Consider the following 23051-nt stretch of genomic DNA (forward strand, 5'->3'; position numbering starts at 1 on the left):
TAGCGCCAATGCCGCGCCAAGCGATTTTATGCCTATTCTTAATCGCTTAAAAATGATACAAGCAGGCTCCGTATCAAAAAAGCTTCAAATAAAAAATAAAATTCATACTTTGATCTAAAACTTTGCCGCAGGAATTTTTTTCCTGACCAAAAAATAAAAAAGTTCCTCGCTTACTACATTTTTCATGTTTTTTATGGTGTTAAAAAACAATCATCTGTTTTAATTTGCCTAAATAAATTATAAAAATTATGTTAAGGTAAAAACTAGCTACATAGTAATGAGCACTGGTTTTTCCAGAAAAATAATATATCAATTTGAAATTTGTATGTTAACAAATAAGTGTAGCAGAGCAGGTTGAGTGAATGTATGTTTGTGTAAAACAGAGAGGTTCATTCGGCCCGTCCGCCTCGGTATCCCGCCAATTCGATTGACTTATGGCAGAGACTGTACCGTTGGAGCTTATGAAACTTGGAGGTTATGAACCGCTCTGTTTATTTGATATTTAAAAGTTGGAGTTTGTGAAATTTGGACATTGTGAAACTGTGCTTATTTGAAAGTTATAGTTTTGGAGTTTATGAAGTTTGGAGGTTATGAAACACACTGTTTATTTAATATTTTAGACGTTGGAGTTTGTGAAATTTGGACATTATGAACCTCACCCGTTTTTTTTTATATTGATGTTAAAACAAAATGGTAAATGAAGTAACTATTGAAATGATATACTGAAAACTGACTACTTTTTGTCTAGAAGAATGAACAGTAAACTTCAACCATTTTCAAATATCCTTCAGTATCGTTTTTATTTTACATATATGTTTGGAGTTTTATGAGAGTAAGTTTTTCCTTCGGCGTTTTCCCATTGAATTTTGTATACATACTGAAATATCTCTTTCTCTAGCTATTTAGCCTATTTTTATTTGAAAAGAACATAATTGAATGAACCACTCTATGAGCGCTACAAAGTAAAATCATATTTTATGCCATAGTTTTCGTTACTGAAATACGTTTATGTGATATTATAAATGCAACAGCTTGCAACAACTCGTCCTATAATTTTTTTCTCATGGTGAACAATTTGGTGTATTCTACAGAAATCACTAACGTACATTTTGATTAAAAACTGGCGGAATCTTTACTAAACTAAACATGCAATGACATGTCTGGTTCTATGAATAGTCAACCGGTTTACAAGTTTAGGAAGGGCAGTTTATCTAAAAAACCTTGTAGTCTACTTATTTTATCTTGACAAGACAACTTCTAATTGCTTACATATTAGCCTTATCGCCGCGATAAACTAAAGGAAATTAGTACATTTCCGCTGATATTTGAGCTTAAGTCTTGGTTCCAATTTACTTGTTACGTCTCCATATACTTTTTAAATTGTAATAAAAATAAATCTCTGAAGATATTGATTAAATTGCCCAATTAAGATTTTCAACTTCAACAATGTACTTTATTTTTGAAAATAATACTCCCATTAATGTATTAATAATTATTCTTTAGAAGTTATAATAAAAAATTAAACCACCCAATTCACTAAAACGTTTTGAACATTGTCAATTTATTATGTCAGGTATTATTCTAACCAGGGCTGTCATCTATGCTACAATCAACACTCTAGTACCCTTAAAAGAGGCCAGTGAAGAGGAAAATTGGTTGTATCCCACTTTATGGATTGACGGGTGTATTGGGTTGGAGTACATCGCTAACGACCTAATGAATCAAAACGCGCACGGATTAAGTAATACATCTGAGCAATGGACTATTAAAACTCGAGTTTCGAACCGACCGTCCTTGTGCTTAAATGCCGCTAATGCTATCATGATAGAAACTACAATGTTTTAGTACACACCTAATTTATACGATTGGTCGATAAAATTTCAGATTAGAACTAATTATGAAAAGTAGGTTGAAGTTTCACTTAATTGCACAACAGTGTATGTAGAATGATTGATAAACAAAATGTTGCCAGGTAATTTAAAACATACGAAAAAAGTCATAAACATGAACAAAAAAAATAACCTAAATGTAAGGTTATTGGATTTTTGCTCTCTCCAAGTGTCATTTGAACTTTCACGAGAACGCTCGTTGCTCGAAATCGAGTACAATACAATACTCAAACAGTTGATATAATACCACCCATACATAACTGTATTATAACAGTTGAGTCGGTGACAGTAATCCCGAAAACATTCGCAAACATCGTTTAAAGAACACGCCACGTAATCATTGAAAAGTGACTGCAAAAATCATGCAATCAATGCACTGCACGGTCACAGACCATTCACGATTTTGACATTTATTATCATTCATTATCAGCAGTTTCAAGGCTGTTCAAAGTTCACATGTTTCCACTTCCAACCGAAATATTCTCTTTCGATCGTTTTCATTGTTGCCAACTTCTCCGGGGAGTTTGATTGCAACAACATTTCGTGAGAAAAGTGAATCCTGAAAGACTCTTGCAGATATTTTATGGTCATAGATTTCTTGTTTTGAGTACCAAAAGAAGCTGGTTTGATGAAGAAAGGTGGTTTGATTGCAACAATATTTCTTGAGGAAAGTTAATTCTGAAAGACTTTCTTTTGAGTACCAAAAGAAGCTGGTTTGATGAAGATGGGTGGTTTGATTGCAACAATAATTCGTGTTAAAAGTGGATTCTGAAAGACTTTCTTTTGAGTACCAAAAGAAGCTGGTTTGTGAAGAAGGGTGGTTTGTTAGCAACAACATTTCGTGAGAAAGGGTGAATTCTGAAAGACTCTTTGTTTTGAGTAAAAGAAGCTCTCAGACGAGCTTTTGCCATAACCGGAGAGCAAAGGTTTTTGACCGCGATAAAAGTTAATTATTTATCCATCAAGAACTTTGAGCGGTTTTAAAATTATTACCACTGGCAACTAGATGAAATTCGATCAACAAAGATAAAGATGTACTTTAACACTACTGTATATTTCATAATAAATCTGTTCATGTTCTCAGTAGTTAGTTGTTATATAAATTCACCAGACAAATTGCAATTGCACACATCTCTCCCACGCTAGATCGCACTATCACGGGACATAAGACGATTTACACGTGAAGGTTACCACACCTGCGTGATTAATTCCCCATTGTCTCGCGCTGACTCGCAACAATTCTACCGTGACAAGTTGCCTCTCGTTTATTAAGTCTGGTTTCTCAATAAATTTCCTCGATAGTTATTACCTCGTTAAAACAATATAGCGGATACAGTGTTTGACTAGTTATCATTAAGTAAACAGCTTGATCATGAAAAAAGTTAAAACATTTCTGGTTCAGCTGTCAACGATTCCACGGTCATCGTTCACAAATATTACCCTTTGAATACCCACTCTGATGTGTCATGTCATAAAAATACTTTAACATCGGATTTACTCAGTTCGCAGTGGAACGTTCCAAACCCTACGTCGACTGTTTCGACCCATCATTCCATGTTGCGTACACGGATGCACACCAAGGTCCCATATACGATATGCAGCTCTGTATGTGTGTGCGTGTGGCACAGCACAGTTGGTTGTAACCACAGTGGCAACCGCATTGCAGCGATGCGAGCTGCGGATTTGTGCGGTTTACAGACTGTTTTATATCCATTTTCCAATATATTCAATTCATCTGGAAACCACACATGTTACAATTTTGTGACAGATACTCCAACCCCTACCCAAGGTAAGGTGGCTTAGTGGAGGGAAGGTTGCTATTAATGGAGGGAAGATTTAACCGATTCCAGCGCACACTATTACTATTGTTATCGTAGGCCTACATGGAATACAGGTGAAATTAACATCCAGATTTTCCATTCAATGAAAATTCCACTTGTAGTATCAAAATTAATCAATTGACCGTAGTCTAAACATTGACTTTAAAATTTTCATTCAATTGTAATATTTAAGGCACGATTAGATGTGTGTTTCATGCATTCAATCAAATGCATTATATCGGCCAGGTAGGCACACAAAGTGTTTACCATAGTACAAAGCAGGAAGTGAGTATGCTGACTCGTCTACGGGTTGTGTTTGTTGTGAACTGGTTGCTGGTTGCGGGGACAGAGGTCAAGGCACGCACAACCGGTTAAACAAGTGTCCTTCACGCTTACACAACTGCGCCGCCAAAACAGCACAAACACCCGCCAAAACTCTGACCCACATCTGGACAAACACTTGCCAAATTTCGGATTTCGAAATCTCCGCTCGTCTGAGCAATGTCTACGGTTCGGTCCCTATAATCATGAGAACAGGTATTAGTATGGGATACTCCCTGGTGTGGATTAACGTCCGCACTAGTGAGTACTACTACTATCCGCAGTACTATCCTGATAATTAGACCAATTCGTATATATCAAGGAAAAAATGTGGTTCGGATTCCACTATAAACTGTAGGTCCCTTAGTTGCCATTAGCTGTTTGGGCTATTAATTAACAGCTGTGTCTAAGGAATGTCGGCCTTGGTCACTAACAAGACTACAAGATCGCGCCACTCATCCTACACTCATCTCCATTCATACTTGGCTTAAAATACCTACATAGTATGGTCGCCATTTCATAAGAAAGTATAAAGTATAGTTAATTGTGTACTGGTTAGGAAACAACATTAACGGATTCTTTAATCTATGGTACGACAGACAGGTATTGAACATAAACAACAACTATTCGAAATATACTATCAAATAAAATTAACAGAGCGTAATGTTTAAATCCTCGGTCTCAGGTTTGTTATTGTTTACACTGAAACCTAACGTAACGAATTTCTTTATTAAGGCTTGTGTTATAACACGAAATCATGAGCGAGAAATTTAAAATAAATATTACAATATGGGGAAACTGTCAATAAAATGAAACCGCTGTCGTATCAAGCTTTCAGGCGACACGTGGTCTTGACATGCATAATATAACCTGGGCAAACAGGGTTAAAGGGTAAAAACTAGCGAAGTCTGACATGTGTGATTTGACAAAGTATACTTTCTTCATGAGGTTTCGTTGGAAAATTACTAAAAAATGTAACTATAAATATATACGTTTGCACGTTATTGTAGTGTTAGATCTATTCTTTTTAACTATAGTTCAGTCATAGATTTTCGGAACGTTACAGCATTTGGTCATTACTATGATTCAATAATTTAAAATATTTTCAGTAACAATACGTTTTATTGGTGACAGTGTTTAAACACTCTGGGTTTATTGGCGACTATATTAGTTTTGGATAATGGCGGCTCGATTGAACTGTAATAAGTTTTTTTTTAATACTACACTGTATACATCTAAAACTTTATTTTTTGTTTATTGAGCCTGAACGTCATCGCAGTGATTCTATACTCAATGTTTATACTAAACTCTAACAAAATGTATAAATTAGAGCCAAGACCATGGTTGGACTCTTCCATTATAAAACCTACAATTGAACGGCGTGAAACTAGACAAAGTAAATAAGTTAAATAATTATCTTGACATTTTTGTTTAGAATACATCTTTTGCAATGAATAGTTAAGAAATATAAATATTAACATACTGTCTTACATAAGGTCCAATTGAGTAATCAACGTCAAACTGTACATGATGTTTAATGTTTACAGTGCGATATCACGAACATAGCGTAGTTGTTGCGTGCCAAACAGCTGTTACATGTTTGCTCCTGAGTCCAAACAGTTCTTTAGTCTTGTTTCCCTGAACTTAAAGACCTTCAAAGTTGTTTCGATGGAGTTTCTTATTCGGAAGAAATTTATGACTTAAAGTTAGAATGATTACTCGATTAAATTTAAGTTTTACACGCAACTAAGTTTAGAGTTTACAGCTTGAATAAATGCTTTACCACGTAATATTTAACTCATCCTTAATCACTGAGCTAACGAAAGACCTTAGCTGAAGGATATTTTTTTCTGAATAGATTTTGCTGAGATATGTTGAATCATGACTGCACTTGCTCTAAAACGCCTAGTGTGTGATAAATATACTCATTAATAGCAAAAAATATTGCTTTTGTTTATAATTTTCACATTTAAACTTTTTTACCATCAAAATGGTTCCACGATTAGTGAAAATATTGTGTTCTCTGCAGGTTACACAATACAAATTAAAATACATTTACTGTACGATCAATAACAATCTAATATAGCTTGTTACAAAACATAAATAAAACAAATACGCTTATCAAAGCGATGAGTTCAAACGTTACAATTGATTCATGATTTCTCGGTGTTCGTCTAATGTAGTGACGCTTCGCTTTTGATGATTGTTCAGTTATGCTTATTAACTAATGTTAATGAGTCGACGATAAGAAAGAGATAGAGCAGACTTGACTTTTCTTCATTGTTGATAGCAAAAGTTGTGATAGGGCAGATTTCAATATGGATGTTAAAATTGTGGTATGGTTTTAAATCCAAAAAGGTTCTATCAAGATTTTATTGGCTCAACTGAAGATGAAAATCATACCAATTTCATGAATTTTACGTTAGGCGGTAATACAGATTAGACACCAGTAGTTCAGAACCCATTTTAGCTTATCAAGAAACAGGGAATATTTATAACTTTGTCTAAACGACTGTAAATAGAGAAAATATAATTTTCAATTTTATCGAAATCCTACAAAAACGAATACTGTCCGTGTTGATATACTAGTAAATTAAATACTCCAATACAGAATTAGCTAAAAAAAGTACCTCAAACACCATCGTTAGCATTTTATAGTGAAACAATGTACAAAGAATAGTGTTAGTAAGGGTCGTCCGAAAACGTGTGTAAAATGATGATGCGTTTTAAAAATGTGTATGAACAAATAAATGAGAATCCTTTTCGGAACTTGTAGTAAAAAGTGTAAGCTTTGTTTTATTTGTAATTCGGAGTCAATGTAACAGACGGTTGTACAAATTGCACAAATAAACCAATATTTTATGCAACTACTGAATAGATATTTTTAAAGTTAATAACACTGATGCTGAAAAAAACAAATAAATGTGTCGTTGGAGAAAATTGTGTTTTATTTACACAGTAAAATTGGGGTTTTAGCGAATTTCCCTATAGGGAAGTAGCTAATACCGTAGGTCTCATGGTAAGACTTAGGCCCGGGACCGATTTACTTTTTCATTTTAATGTCCCCAGAGGCCAAAAACACCATTAGTTCAAATTTTTATATATGTATATATATATATATATATAGAGAGAGATTTATATATATATATGTGTCCGTGAACACGATAACTTGAGTAATTTTTATCCGATTTTGATGAAATTTGGTTTGAAGGTGTAAGGCGGGATAAACTTGAATGAGTTCGCGATCCAGCATGATCGGACCATGGGAACAGGGTTTTATGGGGGGTTTTATGGGGTAAAAATTGGTTTTTCTCACTTTTTACCCTCAAAACGCAAAATTTCCCGATTTTTTTCTAAACCTTCTTAAAGAGCTTAAAAAAACAAACAATTCAGTATATCAAAGTGTTTTTGTACGGTTATTGGTTACAGAGAAAACTAAAAAAATGGTAAATTTAAAATTCCCATGTTATTCTTATGGAGAATATTGTAAAATGTTGTAGTTTGCTTGTTTATGGATATATTTTGATCAAACTTGGCAAATTTATTTATTTTATAGTAAGCTATCAATATTTTACTAAAAACACACTACTTTATTAGTTTCCTTGTAGCAGCAAACCTAGGTACTCGTTAAACCTAATGTTATTTAAATAGATCAATTGAAAATCAATTCGGCCAAATGGAAATTCGCTTAGACGGCAGGTTTGCTGCGGCGGGGGTATTTAGTAATTGTGGTTAAATAATATTTAAAAAACATATAAACCATTATTTTGTGTTTTTACCTTTCCGATATTTTCAACACATACAATAATGTTAATTTTTCATATAGGCTAATACACAACGAGCTCAATATCCTAGATAAATTATAAATTTGTTTATTTATTGACGAGTAACAGAATGTTGTCTACAGAATTTACACAATCTAAGGGTCTATCCATCACAGGGTATAGTGCTACATTGTATGGCTTGATATATGGTGATCGATGGAGACGGCACCGTACACGAGGAACCATGGAATGGCAACATAGGACAACAAAACAATCAATCTGGTCAAACTACTGTAATATATCATCTTTAGATCATTGCTAGGGTCTAAAGTGGATCCTTTGAACATAAATGAGAGATGAAAATGCACTTTTAGCAGCCAGGATGAACTACATTTTTCGTCATACTGCACCTTTAACCAAACTAAATCGTGGAAAAGCAATTTTTAAAACATTATTTTTTACGATTTTAAGTTTAAAAAATTGCTTCAATCTTGTTTTGCTGTTTGATGTGTAAAATATTACACAAAAGTGTATCTACAGTCAACGTATGTAGTAACTTTTTTGAATAAATTATTTAAATTATTTATTTCAAATAAGTTCGTCAATAAGTTGTCCGAATAAGAGATGTATCATAATATGTGTTAATTTGTCTAGCTTTGTCCTGCTGAGTTGAAAATAGCTCTCAAAACAATAACCTTTCTGTTATTATTGACCATCGCGAAATTTAAATGGATTATAGAATAGTTAGTTAGTTCCCAATAGTTTTGGTAGCAAATACGGCAACAAACAAGGAAAGTCTACACCAAAAATCAAATAAATAAACAAAACACAAATAAACTTCCCTCTTGGTACAACCTTAACCATTACTTAAGACGAAATACGGAAAACACTTGAAAAATTGAAATTCTTGTTAACCGACCCGGAGATGACCTCTCGGGATTTTCCCGGATCAGCTGTTGCTATATAACAGCTGTTGCGCTATCATGATCAGCTGGTGGCTGTCATTATGGCGGGAACTGTAATTGCATAACGTTAATACCGCGAAACTTGTGTTGGGAAACCTTACTTCACAAACACGATTAGAGGCAACATGGAGTTTCATGTGAATTACTTAGACGTCTTCACTTTCTGCGATGACAGATTTTCGCATTAAAAGACATTCGAACGCTATTAATTTCGACAAAATTTAGTATATTTGTTCGTTGCTCATCGCCCACATTAAGCTGTTAATCAAGCACAATGTAAAGTAAATACCCCCGCCGCAGCAAACCTGCAGACTAAGCGAATTTCCATATGTCTGATTGGATTTACACTAAAATGTCTACTTAAAAATTTAACATTTATTTCCTATTTAAATAGAATTATTTTAACAGGTACTTAGGTTTGCTGCATCAGGGAGGGTAAAACTTTTTTTTGTAAAATTTTAATAGTTAGTAAGAAATAAAAACATTTTCCAAATTTGATCAAAATATGTTCATAAACAAGCAAACTACAACAGTTTACTTATTCTCCATAAGAATAACATGGAAATTTAAAATTTACATTTTTTTGGAATTTTCTCCGTAACCATTAGGCGCATAGTAACACTTCAATATACTAAATTATTTGTTTTTTTAAGCTCTACAAAATGGTTTGAAAAGATTTTGCAAAATTTTATTTTTTTTTTGGTAAAAAATGTGAAAACCCTATTTTTACCCCATAAAATCCCCCGTAAACCCCCGTTCCCATAGTCCGATCATGCTGGTTCGCGAACTCGTCCGAGTTTATCCCGCCTTACACCTTCAAACCAAATTTTATCATCTTGAAAATTAAACGTAACGGTACTTTCTTTCCATCGGTCTGTCTTAGGGGAAACCTATAACTTAGGCGATACGAAGTTCGCCGGGTCAGCTAGTATATATATATAAATTTGAACGAATGGTGTTTTTGGCCTCTGGGGACATCAAATGAAAAAGTAAATCGGTCCCGGGCCTAGGTCTTACCATGAGACCTACGGTAATAGCTACTTCCCTATAGGGAAATTCGCTAAAAAAAGGTGAGGTGATCAGCCGTCTACGAAGTCGTCTCTTTACGATAAGCAAAACTATAGAAGCTTTCATTCATTTAGGTTTAGTTGGCGTTTTTTGTTTATTGCATCTACTATGTTTAACGACATTCTATAAATATTTAGGTTCCTAACCCAACCTGGACCCATTTGTCTTTGATGATCGTCGGGCTTTTAAAATCATAATTGGCTTTAAAACTTCTGCTATTGGTCTGTAACAAAGCTACATGGATCATTGAACTTTTTTAGTTTATTTCACAAACACTTTGCATTCATTTCAGCAAGTAAGTTTCGTCGCTGTCTCACTGGAGCGATTTGTGTACAACTTTAGCTCTAAAACTGAATACTCATGATATATTGTTCCAAGACTCATACATCTATTACTGAACATGATTAGTAAATTCAATAATCGTCCTTCAGATCAAACAAATTTGACACTCCAACAATTTAAGAGTTATTTTATAAAAATCGTAAACTAAAAATAAACCGAAGCTGTTTAAGAAATCGCTATCAATACTGGACAATCGTACAGTAGATTAAATTTGACGTGTTAAAGTGTATTCGGAAAATTTAAAAAAGCAAGATGGATCGAGGCAGAGAAGGGAAGCATAAGAAATGAGGAAGAGAAGATGGATAGCTTCAATTCTTGCACGCAGTCTAAATGAGGCGTACCTCGTCACGACCACAACGAACGCTGTAAAATCTTTGAAACCTTCCGACAGTTTGAACTTAATCGAATATTTTCACAAATAAATTGCTTTTGTTCAGCTGCAGTGAAAACAGCTGAATTCAATACAATGTTTGCGGGAGTAACGTAGCTCTTTTTATCCCTAGCGTATAAAATCAGCTGGATTAGGACACCAGATGTGAATTATTTATAGTAAAAAATTTTCCGCTGTTTTTTTCTCTGAAAAAAATAGTTCCTAAGAATAAAATATACGATAGGATCGTTATTAAATGTAATTGTATCCATGATCGAGTCAAATTGTTCACCGTACTTCACTTCAATTAGTATGATTTAGTAATGTTTGATTAATTGAACTGTAGATACATTAGTTTGAACGTCTTAATACGTTAGCGGATATATAGCCTATCTCTTTCATCTAACTACCGTCAAATAGTAAAATCTTATAATTTATATTGGGAAAAGAACGTCGAAGACATTTTCTGCTTATATATTAAGACAAACAATGTACTAAATTTTCGCTGTGTGATTTAGTAATCTTAATTATGCAGAAGGACGAACAATATGGTTCATCACTATAGATCCAAGTGGGTCTTGGTAATCCACACTAATTCTCTGCCACGGGTACGTCTCGGTCGTAACACTGATCGGAAATAGTCTCTTTTCATAACCTTTTTCAAGCCCCAGAGATTTAATATACTGTATCATGTTAATTCAAGTTGAAGCCCAGTGAAGAAAGCTAGTGCTATAATCTGCACACTGGTGGGCCGGTCTGGTGCAAGCACTACCCCGTTATAAGACACGCCTACGCATAACTGTGTTACGGTAATGCAAACCGGTATAACTTGCCGTGACTATGTAGAGTAGTGGAGCAGATAAGAGATACTAGATTACATATGAGTTATCATAGATCAGCTGACTATTTTGAGGTCAGTTCTGTGTTCTGCCCAGTTTATGAGGGCGATTTTAAGCTATTTCGGTCCAACTATTTACAAAATCCACACCTAAAATATGAGGGAATCGTTTTAATAGTACACATCAGCTTAAAGTATTAAAGGATTAAGTGCAATAAACATCACCAATAGAATATACACAAAAACAAGTAGATTTTACAAAACTACGAGAAGTTTACTTTCTTTGTTCTAAATCAATGTGTACATTTTGTCGGCCTAACACCTTAGAATATTTTTTCACACTCTTACAGTGTCTCGCAATTCGTTTTATCCTAATAGGCCTACAAAAATTAAATCAACAATAAGCTAACGCAACATGGCTTTATCTTATACTATTGACCATAGTCAACGCTTACCCACCCTAACCAAGTCTAAATTAAGTGACCTAGTGAAACGTAAGCTAATGTGAAACACTAATAACCAAACCTAAACTAAAACGGCTTAAACTAACCAAAACCCTAACATTCCCCAACCCAACATTGAAAATGTACCACTCAAATCAATGAAAAACACGCTTTTCCAACTAAACTCTAACCACTGAAGCGACGAAGCGTTACAAACAACAATATCAACATTGACATTGTTTATTTACAGTCGATTAAAGGGGCGCTGACATACCGGAAGTGACTGGTTCACAGCTTCACTTCCGGCCTCCATCCCGCATCGTCACCTTCCCACGGGACACCCGATATTCCCAGGGGATGGGGGAGGATCAAGGACGACCACTGTGGAGACCTTCCGGAGGTCAAAACTCTCTAGAGATGTAAAACTCACAGACACGGTGCATGAAGATCTTTAAAACTACACTCATGCCGTAGGTAGGGTTAAGTACTCCCTTGTAGTGTCATTATCTTTATGGCTGGGCCACACGGAATTTTAATGTGTATGTAGAGCATTTTAAGAGGTTTAATGGAGTGTTGTTTGTAAAAACTCAAGAGATTTTTGGACACAATACTTAATCTGTTAGTGCACAGTTGCTCTGGTATTTATAACCAATAGGGTAAGGTACAACTCTTAAAAATAAAATCTCATTTAGACGACATCAGTTCTTTATATTATGTCCTCGGTGTGTCCAACTCAATTATGATCAACTGCAAAACATTGTCGACAACAATGCAATGATGAAAACAGCTGATGTAAAACTAAATTATACGTAAGCATTGGACTTCCATCGACATGCATCGTATTGGACCTAATTCTGCAATAGGTTACTGACGTAAAACAAGAACATAATCACCAACAACCGCAGTTCATCAGCACTATATTCAAATCCAATTATTATTTCCTATTGAGGCCGGAAGTATTTTTTCCCTGGCCAGAAAGCTTAACACGTTCCTCTCACCACACCAGCTGATTGTGACATACTAATTAGAGCTTACAACCTTCACAATCCTATATTCAACACACTAAACTCTTGATCCGTGACTATAGCGCTGCGGAGAAAGAGGGAACTACAGGAAGAATAGCAATCTTGTTCTAACTAGGCGAGGTATAAGGCCCTAGGACGTAGGACTTTCCAGACTAGTCCTAATATTGAAAACAGCTTTTGCTGACAAAGTGACAAAAATCCTAAGATAAAGATGAAAATTGACGAGATGTGTGTTCAATAGATGATATGTCAGCTTAGATATTAAAAGCTGGTTTTTAGCTCAATAAAATCCCTATGGTCAAGGACAGTCTAAATCCAGTATTTATCCATTCAAACCATTCTTACTAATCGGGATCTTTAATACTTTAATACTTTATTATTAAAATGGCGACCATACAAAGTAGGTATTTTAAAGCCAATCGAGCCTGAGACCAGGTGATTGCTATAACGAATCCACTATAAGTCTATTAAAATATATATTCCACTAGCTGTACCCGCGGGCTTTTCCCCGTTTAACTTCATAAGTGAGCTCGCTCGCATGGCTCAATCCCGTCCTGGTTGAAGTTCGTTCGCTACGCTCACTCACTTTTAGGTTGGAGCTCGTTCGCTGCGCTCACTTGCCTTCAGGTTAGCTCGTTCGCTATGCTAACTCGCCTCCAGGTTGAATGTACTCATAAGGTTAACATGGGAAACTCCAGAGCCACTGGGGCGGAGCCCGAGAGTCCGATCAGAATAAAAACAGCTTAGTTTTCCTATTAAATGCCTAAAGAATCAGTGTACCAAATTTCAGCCTCCTAGGTAAATGGGAAGTGGGAGAATTAGTGATGAGTGAGTGAGTGAGTGAGTGAGTCGGTCAGTGAGGGCTTTGCCTTTTATATATATAGATAGATGCCACAATTCTTTGCTGAAACTTCCTTCGACAATTTCCTTCGCTGGGAATCCAAATTTCGCTCCTTAAACATCATCATATTCCAAACTTCCTTCCCAAAGAAAGCCGTCAGGATGTCAGCAAGCCAGATAGAAAGCACACATTATCGCAATACGACCGACAACTCGATTAGTCGATTATTAACTAAATCGATTCAAGTTACCGATGTAATGAGGTGGTTTCACCGACAGTGTCGCAGACAACTTTCACCCGGGAAAGTGTGGCTCGCTGAAAGTTGGCCGACATCGGACATAGCCAAGTAGTGATTGAGTGTCCAAGTTATATGAACTCGACTGGTGGTAAACTGTGCACTTGATTTATAAGGTGTGTCATAATCCGGAGAAAAGTTGTAAGCTTTTAGATGGTCCGTAACTAGACTCAGATGTCTTGGGTTATTTGGGGTTGGTAATGATCATGGGTACAGAAACAGATGATATTGGTCAATAACAAAGTGACGCATAACTTCTCACTTCATCCATCCTATTACCATTAAATTCGCTAACTTGTGCCCCCATCAGTAATATCGTTCTATGACATGTTCACCAACAGCATCCCAAGTCAACGGCGCGATCAACAGCTCCTAATCATGTCCATCAATTATTGCGATGGAACGCGTGTCGGAAGCATTGACGATCGGAAGTGCTTCGACGTTGCGTGCGTCGATTGTACACGCAATTCGCACGCTACATGTTGATTCAAGATGCGACATGCTGCATGCCAACACGAACCCCGGCGTGTCGCTATGTAGCCTATGTGCTGTAAAAACAAAAACATACGCGCACCGTTAATTTAAGTTACGTACAGTGTGGTTAGCACATTAGCTTAGTAGTGTGCTTCTGTTGTTGCCCGAACATGTTTACCGTTAACTGTAGCGTTATAGTATATTACGTTACTAGTCCTGAAAATAAGTGTTTACCGGACGAGTGTGGTCGTTCCCGTGCGAGACGAAGTCGAGTACGGGATTACCATACGAGTCCGGTACACACATTTTGGACGAGTTACGTACGATAGTTTACGCCATACTACTAAATCCGTACAAATCCTTATATATTTCCACCAACCAAAGGACTAAAAATCACTAGTCATAACCTCTAAGAGAGGTTATGTTTTTGTTTATAACTACTCACTGCCACCTAAATACAGTATAATCAGCTGATTGGTGTCCGGCAAAACTCATTGCAGCACAGTAGTACGCAATGAAACCCCATTTGAATAAGCTGGAGGCAAACAGCTGTTTTCTGGACTAAATCCTTGCGTGGGAAGTTCATCAAAATAATGTAGTGTGGCGTAAATTCCTTTGCTTCAGTTTGACGTGTATGACACTATAATGTGTCATTCGCTGAACAACTGTTTGTTGTCCAGTGTTAATTGTATTCATGACTCCGACCGGTTTGACGTTGTATTTACACCACCATACCAGAGTATGTGCTCCGTTCATGCTTTGTTTACTAAACAACGTGAGTGTTCGTCGAAGTGTAATAATTCCCTATGCTTCGGTCTGGCACTGAATCTATCTTAACCTTTGTACTTTTGTTATGTGCTATGTTTATGCTATGTGTTATGTTTGTTATTAATGTTTTACTGCTATTGTTTGTCAGTGTTGATTATTCCTTTGCTCCACTATATAGACAAAGTAAAGTACATTGTTCGGTTTAATACGCTGTTTACTGATTCATTGTTTGTTTACCACCAAAGTGTTAACTGTCCCGGCACGAATGACGCGGTTATAATCCAACCATTCTTGTAAATTCTTGTTGTGGGTATACCATAAATCCGTAGCCTATATTACGCGATTTGAAAAACAAACTGTACTAACGAATTTTACTTTCTCCGATGAATAATTTCACAACAGGTTCGCAAGAGCAAAGAACAAAGACTAACCTAACTTTTAGTCTTCTTTTTCTTCAAGTCAGGTAGAAGTTCAAAGGATGCAATAAGTTGACATTCAAATTATAGGCTAGCACTATAACACACGGGGGGCTTATTGAGCGAAGCTCTTATACGTCGAGCATTTCGTAATACGCAAACTCCTCCTAGACGGCTGAATCAATCGTTTTCAAATTTTGCATGGTGATAAAGACCATATCGGTGAGTGCCAACATCCAACAGTTAAAAAAGTCTCTCGGGAATCCGCCCCACTGGGTCTCAAAGTTTCAATGTAATCCTTATTAGTACAGTGCAACTAGCTTAAAAAAAGAGCAAACCGGGACATCAAAAAAAAAAGTTTCAAACCAGCGCAAAATTGTTGAATACACTTCCCTCAATATGTAAAAAAAAGTTACACTGATTTGAGTGTCGGGTTTGGGGGGGAGGGGGTGAAAATGGGGTGAAAATATGACTTTTTTTACTTTTTCGCAAATACCTCAAAAACGGTGCGTTTTTCTTAAAACACAATGAATTACAAAAATAATCTACATTAAATTTCGAACAAAATTATACCATACAATACCTATCTACTATAAACGGTTCAGGAGATATTGGGGGGTTAATGTGATTTTTTCTGAAAATTCTAAAAAAAATTGTTTTTTAATGGAGAAAAACCATGGACACCCATAGAAAAAGTTTCTAATGAGTGCCAGATTGTTCAATAGACCTCCCTTAATATGTATAAAAAAGTTACACTGATTTGAGTGTCGGGTTTGGGAAGTAGGGTTTAAAGAAATTGAGGTGGAAATAGGACTGTTTCGCAAATACCTAAAAAACAGTGCGTTTTTTTTTAAATACAATGATATACAAAAATAATCTACATTAAATTTTGAACAAATTGATACCTTACAATAGCCTACCTATCTACTATGAACGGTTCAGGAGATATTGAGGGGGGGGGGGGTAACTGTAAGAAAAATATAGGTAATGTGTAACACGTGAAAAGTGCCACTTCGCCCACTACTTACACAAATATAATTTTATCTAACCTGATATTGTTGATTCATTCAAACTTACACGTACTCCTTTTAATTTTATGAAAAATGTCATGAACACTTTTATTTCGGTTTTAAAATTCCCTATCAAACGACACCAAGCTCAAAAAGATCGAATAAAAATAACTAAATTATAACGATTTTTAGTTGTAAAATTATTATGATCAAGGCTACGCTATTCAGGTTTGCCTCATTTTACAAATAAAAATCGTGATATTTCATTTATTTTTTTATTATTTTCATTATTTTAAAAGCTAAATAAAATTTTTATTGACATTTTTTCATAAAATTAGCCATTTTTTGCAATTTCAATTTAAAAAATTTAAATGGCCACCATTTTGAAATTTTTAATTGGATTAAGATAATTCTTTTTTCTAACGAGAGTCTATTTGACCTAAACATACATACCAAGTTACATAATGATCGGTAAAAAAATTCGAATAAAAAATAGCAAATATCTGGTTAACAAAGCGATTTTGGGAAATAATTTATTCTTGATTTTCTTTTTATTTTGACCCATAGAACCATTTCCTGGAGTTTGGCTGTTCTTACGGGACACCCTGTAGGATGTCTCACGTAAAGTGAACCTCTAGCTAATTTTTTTTATTATGAGTTATAGAGTTGACTTCTTATGGAGCACTCCCCTTTACTTTTTAGATGTTTTTTGGGATGATTTCCAATTTTAAAAATATGTTTGCCATTTTCCAATATGGCCGACAACTTTGTTATTTCTTATGGAACACCCTGTGGTTTATGATTGTTTTAGAATTTAAATGCAATTTAAAAATATTTTTAACTTTGACATTTTCTCTTAAAAACTACTCGTTTAGGAGTTACAACGTGTTACACTCATGGAAAAAAGGCTTGCTGTGTACAATCCGCATCCTGTAGCTCATAAACGAATAAGTTTATAGAGAAAGTCCAAAGAACGAAAAAGTGTTAAAATCACATTTATATCTTAAACAGACCATGAAATACAGAAGGTTCCAATATTAAAGTTAGCTGCCATTTTGGAAAATGGTGGCCATGTTTTTTTACAAGGAAATCAATATTTTTATCGTCATTTATTATTTTATTAGAATGTAGTTGCAATTTTTACAACCGTTCATAGTTGATAGGTATCGTATAGTATTATTGTGTTTAAAATTCAATAGATCACTGTTGTAATTCATTATATATTAAAAATCCACCCTTTACGAGCCCCCCTTTCGAAAAACCCTCCCACCAAAATCAGATACTCATATTAGTGTAACTGTATTACACATATCAAGGGAGTTCGTTTTTGAGGTATTTGCGAAAAAGTAAAAAAGTCCTATGTTCACCCCATTTTCTTTAAAACCTACTTCCCAAATCCGACACTCAAATCAGGGTAACTTTTTTACACATATTAAGGGAGATCTATTGAACAATTTGGCACTCATTAGAAACTTTTTCTATGTGTGTCCATGGGTTTTCTCCATTTAAAAAAACAATCTTTTTTAGAATTTTAAGAAAAATCACATTTACCCCCCAATATCTCCTGAACCGTTTATAGTAGATAGGTATTGTATGGTATCATTTTGTTCGAAATGTAATGTAGATTATTTTTGTAGTTCATTGTATTTTAAGAAAAACTCACCGTTTTTGAGGTATTTGCGAAAAAGTAAAAAAAGTCATATTTTCACCCCATTTTCACCCCCTCCCCCCCAAACCCGACACTCAAATCAGTGTAACTTTTTTATACATATTAAGGGAGGTCTATTGAACAATCTGGCACTCATTAGAAACTTTTTCTATGTGTGTCCATGGTTTTCCTATATTAAAAAAACAATTTTTTTTAGAATTTTTATAAAAAATCACATTTACCCCCCAATATCTCCTGAACCGTTTATAGTAGATAGGTATTGTTCGGTATCATTTTGTTCGAAATTTAATGTAGATTATTTTTGTAATTCGTTGTATTCTAAGAAAAACGCACCGTTTTTGAGGTATGGTATTTGCGAAAAAGTAAAAAAAGTCCTAAGTTCACCCCATTTTCTTTAAACCCTACTTCCCAAACCCGACACTCAAATCAGTGTAACTTTTTTACACATATTAAGGGAGGTCTACTGAACAATTTGGCACTCATTAGAAACTTTTTCTATGGGTGTCCATGGTTTTTCTCCATTAAAAAACAATTTTTTTTAGAATTTTCAGAAAAAATCACATTAACCCCCCAATATCTCCTGAACCGTTTATAGTAGATAGGTATTGTATGGTATAATTTTGTTCGAAATTTAATGTAGATTATTTTTGTAATTCATTGTGTTTTAAGAAAAACGCACCGTTTTTGAGGTATTTGCGAAAAAGTAAAAAAAGTCATATTTTCACCCCATTTTCACCCCCTCCCCCCCAAACCCGACACTCAAATCAGTGTAACTTTTTTTTACATATTGAGGGAAGTGTATTCAACAATTTTGCGCTGGTTTGAAACTTTTTTTTTGGATGTCCCGGTTTAGATCTAATTGCACCGTACTATATGGAAGCAGTATTTGACACATAAACAAAGACATATGATCAGCTGTTGACTTTTGAATGCAGTAGATAAAGAAATAGCTGATAGCATTATTCCACAGATATTAGAACGGAAACGGTATGGATCATAAATATAATCAAATGACGACACTAGCTTGAGGTCCGTGACGTAGGAAATGGTGAAGGAAGTAGTAAAGGTGAGCAGTCTGGAGTGTGGAAACTGTTTATGACGATTAGATTTAGGTATCTGCATTTCTAAAATTCTATGGGAAGGGAGGAAAACGGGTCCAAGACGTAGGAAGTGGTGAAGGAAGTAGTAAAGGCGAGCTGTTTGGGGTATGGGATCTGTTTATGACCATTAGATTAAGGTATTTGCAATCCTATAATGCTATGGGAAGGGAGGAAAAAAGGTCCGCGACGTAGGAAGTGGTGAAGGAAGTAGTAAATGCGAGCAGTCCGGAGTGTGGGAACTGTTTATGGCGATTATATTTAGGGATCTGCAATCCTAAAATGCTATGGGAAGGGAGGGAAACAGGTCCAAGACGTAGGAAGTGGTGCAAGGAAGTAGTCAAGGCGAGCTGTCCGGAGTGTGGTAACTGTTTATGACGATTAGATTAAGGTATTTACGATCTTAAAATTCTATTGGAAGAGAGGGAAACAGGTCCGCGACGTAAGAAGAGGTGAAGGAAGTAGTAAGGTGAGCAGTGTGGAGAGTGGGAACTGGAAACCGTTTGTAGCAGTTAGATTAATGTATCTGCAATGCTGAAATGCTATAAGAAGGGATGGAAGCATCCCCACGACATAGAAAATGGTGAAAGAAGTAGTAAAGGCTAGCGGTGCGGAGTGTGGGGAATGTTTGTGGCAATTAGATTAACGTATCTAAAACACTAAAATGCTAGCCTATGGAAAGTGATGAAAACAGGTCCACGATGTAGGAAGTGGCTTAGGAAGTAGTAAAGTATGAGCACAGTGTGAGAACCGTATATGTGGCAGTTAGATTAATGTATCTTTAATCCTAAAATGCTATGAGAAGGGAATGATTCAGGCCCCACGACATAGGAAGTGGTGAAGGAAGTAGTAAAGGCTGGCAGTGCAGAGTGGGGGAACCGTTTGGGCAGTTAAATAAATGTAACTAAAACTTAAATGCTATGAGAAGGGAAGAAAACAGGTCTATGACATAGGAAATGGTGAAGGAAGTAGTAAGGCTTGCAGTGCAGAGTGTGGGAACTGTCTTTGGCAATTACATTAATGTACAGAATCTGCAGTCCTTAAATGTTATGGTAAGAGACTGTAGACTGTAGGTTAAAATGATTACGAAGCACGAATCGATACATATTTCGATACATGCAATCGTTTACAATAGAAATTTACAACTGAGTTGACAACAGCTGATTTTTACTCCATAGAGGCTAAAAAGTATTTTTACTCCCAAAAGAGTAAAAATGCTACAAAAATAATATAATATGAACCCTTGATGACTCCGCTCAATTTTGTGGATGCCTCTGCGAACGCCACCTAGTAAAGGGGCTAAGATGAGTGAATGATTGCTATTGAATGAGATGCGGATAACAGCTTTTGACAGAGATCAGCTGTTTGCTTAGCCTGGACCATGTGTAAACCCAATGATAAAGAAGAGCTGATTCTAATCATGTCTTATACTGACTTTCTTCACTATCGAACCGGCAATGGCAACATTCTCTGTGCACAAATAATAGGAACTGTATAATTTGCTCAGCTATAGCTTTTTTAAGTAGCCTAATAAAGCTCAGTTAATGTAGAGATAAACCAAATAAAATATAACTCAGGAAAGCTTAAAAGGTCAGAGATAAATTATTGCAGATGAGATGTGACTGGCAGAAAGGCTGTAGCTTCCTTCATTAGGCGATACATTTCAATGTCAGACGATGGGATTTTGTGAAAGTGATAATTTCAGAACGATTCTAAATTCCTTACGAAGGCCTCACCACTCATAACTATACAATACCCGTAACTATAATTTTTTTTAATTGGAAGTCAAGGTTTAATTTGCGGCAACAGCCTTCAAGCGATTGGATTTTCATATTCGAGTGTAGTTTTAAATTTTATGTTTGTCGACTCAACTTTAACGAATAGGCCTATATTTTGTATTTAAACGTCATATATGTCTACCCTATAGGCCTACCCTAAATTAATTATAAATATCGGTCATAAAAGTGTAACGTCTGCCAATTAAGTTTGAACTAAGTTTAAGCTATCCTATGTAGCCACCATACTAGCCTAATTAGGATTTTTTCACCAAACCTACCAAAAGAACTAATCAGAGGGTTTTTAAGTTAATCCCTAGCACAAAATATAGGCTACTACATTCCATGTTAGTATGTAGTGGTAAGCTTACAGAACCGTAAACAAAAGCCTGAAATGGAAATCGGATAGGCCTAGTAACTGTAGACAAAAACAAGACTTCAAAGGGAAAATGTAAACAAAAGATCTAATGAAAGTGATATGAAGAATGACCATAGAGTAAAAACCAAAACTTGTACCTACTACCCGTTAATTAAAGGTGCAGTACAATTGTATGACATAAAAACGCACAAATGTCATATAACCTTTTAATTGAGTCTCGAGAAATAGGCTAGATATAATAAATAGGCTTAAACGTGATTTACGAATTTTAAAATCACCTTAAAGTAATGCTATTTATTAGTTTACAAAGCTGAGATTATAGTAGGTATCTTGTCTTTCTTAAAAGAGATTATTGATATTCTTCAATACTAATTAATTACAAGTAAAACGTAAAAGATGAGAATTCCTATAAATAAATGATACTAACAATAGATTTCTGGTTTAAATAAAATGTAAACAAACACATAAATAGTCACATTCTTGTAAATACCCCGCTACTGTATGATAAATTTCCAACATGTCACAAAGAAAATAAATCTCTAGACTTACCATTTACGTAAATTTGAGCACAAAAGTCAATAACACAAACGAATTTTCGATAAAAATAACTCGAGTCACTGCACAACACGAAACAAACACGGATACAGTCCCGAACAAGAGAACCCAGCTGACTGTTTCGGAGAGGAAATGGCAATTTCTGATCTGAGAGACGCTGAGGCTGCTGGGAGTTTGCAGTAGTGCCACCTCACTAGCAGGCGCAAAGTTAAATTTCCCTTTGCACATCTCAAACATTAAAGTACTCTTTTGTTTTTTTGTTATTTTATTTATTTACTTATTCATATGACAGAAATAATATTCCATGATGAAGAATAAATACAACGACCTAAAATATAACAATAGTCTAACATAACAATTTTAGTCTGTTTACCTATGTTGTTTATCTTTTTTGCTTATTTAGCCCAATAACTCAATAAGGCAATATAATAGGAAATATTGAGTGGTTAAGAATTTCTTAAGGGTGTAGGACAATACAAAAATAAGTACAAAAGCTTACTGGTTTTTAAAAATAAACTCTTAACCTTGCTATATTAATGTGTTCCTTGAGTTCCTACGCCGATGGATTTTTAGTTTTTCGTAAAGGAACTATGACATTAGTTTTGAAAGTATTGGAATGATTAAAACTGCTGTTACCCACGGGCTCCACCCCGTTTACTACATAAGTATTAATAAAACTATTGATTGGTTAAGTTAAGCTGAAATAAACAAAGCAGAATACAGTAATGGTAATACAAACAAATAATAACAGCTGAGGTATTTTTAACATTAGGTAAATGGAAAGTTCCCTTTGGAAAGCAATTACGACCTTATAGGGCAATTTATGAAATAATGGATAATATTGCGCAAGGTTTCTCGTCATGACGAACATTTTAAGTATATGGTTTATGGGGGTGTGACTTGTAGTTTTCTCAAAAGTTCATGGGT

At 35.3% G+C, this 23051-nt stretch overlaps 1 protein-coding gene across 2 annotated transcripts in view; it reads right to left on the reverse strand.

The window, feature by feature from the left end:
* Positions 1 to 22242, reverse strand: part of LOC128984664 (guanine nucleotide exchange factor for Rab-3A-like) — an 87271-nt gene extending 65029 nt beyond the window's left edge. For both annotated transcript variants that reach the window (XR_008489997.1, XM_054403999.1), the window contains exon 1: positions 22119 to 22242. The gene's annotated coding sequence lies outside the window, so the exon portion shown is untranslated. The remainder of the gene's footprint in view (positions 1 to 22118) is intronic.
* Between the last annotated feature and the right edge of the window lie 809 nt (positions 22243 to 23051).

This window comes from Macrosteles quadrilineatus, unplaced genomic scaffold (genome assembly GCF_028750875.1).
Source record: "Macrosteles quadrilineatus isolate MER2022 unplaced genomic scaffold, UCM_ALF_1.0 Scaffold_2__2_contigs__length_208266976, whole genome shotgun sequence".
NCBI classification, from domain to species: Eukaryota; Metazoa; Arthropoda; class Insecta; order Hemiptera; family Cicadellidae; genus Macrosteles; species Macrosteles quadrilineatus.